This window comes from Portunus trituberculatus, chromosome 33, assembly GCF_017591435.1.
Source record: "Portunus trituberculatus isolate SZX2019 chromosome 33, ASM1759143v1, whole genome shotgun sequence".
Lineage (NCBI taxonomy): Eukaryota > Metazoa > Arthropoda > Malacostraca > Decapoda > Portunidae > Portunus > Portunus trituberculatus.
In genome coordinates, this window is record NC_059287.1 from 17,322,634 (window position 1) to 17,325,133 (window position 2,500).

At 43.0% G+C, this 2,500-nt stretch overlaps 1 protein-coding gene across 1 annotated transcript in view; it reads right to left on the reverse strand.

Annotated features, from left to right (window-relative positions):
* Positions 1 to 2,500, reverse strand: part of LOC123512265 (tRNA-dihydrouridine(16/17) synthase [NAD(P)(+)]-like) — an 87,604-nt gene that overhangs the window by 70,355 nt on the left and 14,749 nt on the right.

Consider the following 2,500-nt stretch of genomic DNA (forward strand, 5'->3'; position numbering starts at 1 on the left):
CTACTACAACTACTACTACTATTGCTACTACTGCACTCCAATCTCTCTCTCTCTCTCTCTCTCTCTCTCTCTCTCTCTCTCTCTCTCTCTCTCTCTCTCTCTCTCGCCAACCGGTTAGCTTCACGGTGCAATAAATCAGGAATTCCGTGTAACTTTGCTGAGTTTACGCTGAGTCGACGCTGCTGTGGCTGTGTGGAGTGATGGGAGTGGCTATTGGGAGTGGTGGAGGCAGTAGGTGGAAGGGAACGTGTGGTGGAAGTAACTGGTGGAGTGGCAGATGTGTTTAGGTTGGTGGTAGAAGAGGTAGTGTTTGGAATGGCCAATGTGGTGGAAGTGGTAGTTTGATTGACAGGTGTGGAGTGACGTGGGGTGTGTGTTTAGAAGTGTTGGTTTGAATGGCAGGTGTGTGGTAAGTGTGGTAGACAGAAGACAGGTGTGAAAATGCATAAATAGACCACAAAGAAGAGGGAAGCAGTAGAATGGGCAAAAAAACAAGAAAAGAGAGAGAAAGAATGAAGAAATAGATAAATATAACAGGTAGAAGATAACTGTGAAAGGTAGAATGAAGAAAAAATAAGAAAAGAGAGGGAAAGAGAGAATAGACAGGTATGAAAGGTAGAGGTTGATTGGGAAAGGTAGACTAGCCAGGTGTAAGGTTTAGCACGGCCAGGTGTAGTGAACAAAGGACAGGTGTTGAATGTGAAATAAATAGGTGAAAATTATAAGACACATGTAAAAGGAAGAAAAGAAATTTGCTTGTACTTATTCTGACACCACCACCACCACCACCAAAAGCAACACTATGAACAAAAAAAAATAAAAATAAAACATACAGGCGGAACTCAAAACTCGGTGCCAAACAAACACAAAGACAAACACACACAATCAAACAAAAACAAAACACCCGAACACTCTCTCTCTCTCCTCTCCCATACACCTCCACACCACTCCCACCTCTCTCTCCCTCCTCCTCTCCTCCCCCTCCCACAAAAAATAAGAGCAGTGATCCTCGTAAATGAGAGAGCGGGAAAGAAGTTGCCTCGTTAACCCCAAGAGGGAAAAAGGAGGAAAAACACATAATTGCTCCCTAAAATGAAAGGAGCGGAGACGAGACACCCTGTACACCACTAACACCAAGATTGCAACACCACAATGCCACCATAAACCACAACTACTTAGGCCTACCATGGTTTAAGGCCTCTACCACCACCACCACTACTATTACAACTATTACTACTACTACTACTACTATTATTGCTGTTATTTCTTGGGTTTGGTCTTCTTCCTTCGTGTCTTGCGTTGAAGTTCATTGGAAGTGGGGGTTTTTATTTATTTATACCAAGTGGGCTTTTCACGGGAGTTTATGGGCTAAAAGGCATATTTTTGGCGGTACCTTCTATCTCAAAGCCCACCCGCTAGGAAATCGTTGCCCCAAGTGAGGAAGCCCAACCTACACTCGGACCGTGGACAGGATTCGAACCCATGCGTTTGGAGACCCCTCGGACCCCAAAGCACCAATGGTTCTACTGTACCACGGCGGCACCCTAAGTTTAACCTCTTCAGTACCATGACGCATTTCTATATTCACTCTGCTTACTCACTATCTGGTAATTTTATACAGATTCAGAAACATGTGGAGATTAGAATAGTGAAGACTGTAGCCATTAATCTTCTGACCTCCATAGACCCTTCCTAATGTCATTAAAATCGTCTAATTGTACACAAAACTCGCATTTTCATATTCATTCTGCTTACTATTTGGTGATTTTAAACAGCTTCAGAAACTTATGTAGGGGGATTAGAATAGTAAAGACTGTGGCCATTAATCTTCTGACCTCCATAGAGCCTTCCTAATGTCACTAAAATGGTCTAATAGTACACAAAACTCATAGTAAAAAAAAAAAAAAAGCGTCCCAGTACTGACATGGTTAAGACATTCGATTAAGTTTGCCTCCTTTAATGGCTAAAAATTTGTCTCTGGTGAAAAAATATTGTTAGTATTTTTAAGAGTTGTTTTTTTGTGGTAGTTAAAATAGGTAAATATCTTGAAACTGGGTGTTGGGAGAGAGAGAGAGAGAGAGAGAGAGAGAGAGAGAGAGAGAGAGAGAGAGAGAGAGAGAGAGAGAGAGAGAGAGAGAGAGAGAGAGAGAGAGAGAGAATCATTACAAAAGGATATGGGAGGTGAGTAGGTGAAATATGAGCGTGGGAGAGGGAAGAGAGAGGGAGAGGGAGAGGGAGAGAGGGAGAGAGAGGGAGAGGGAGAGGAGGGATAAAGAGAACAGGAAACTTATTAACAGCATGACAAAAGGATAAATTACGTATATATATTGGGATAAGAGTCATACTACCTCCTCCTCCTCCTCCTCCTCCTCCTCCTCCTCCTCCTCCTCCTCCTTCTCTCTTCTTCTACATCCTTATTTCAGTTCTCTCCCTCTCCCTTCCCCTCTCCTTCTCTTCCTTTCCTTCACTTTACATCCTACTTCCTTCCTTCGTCTCTCTT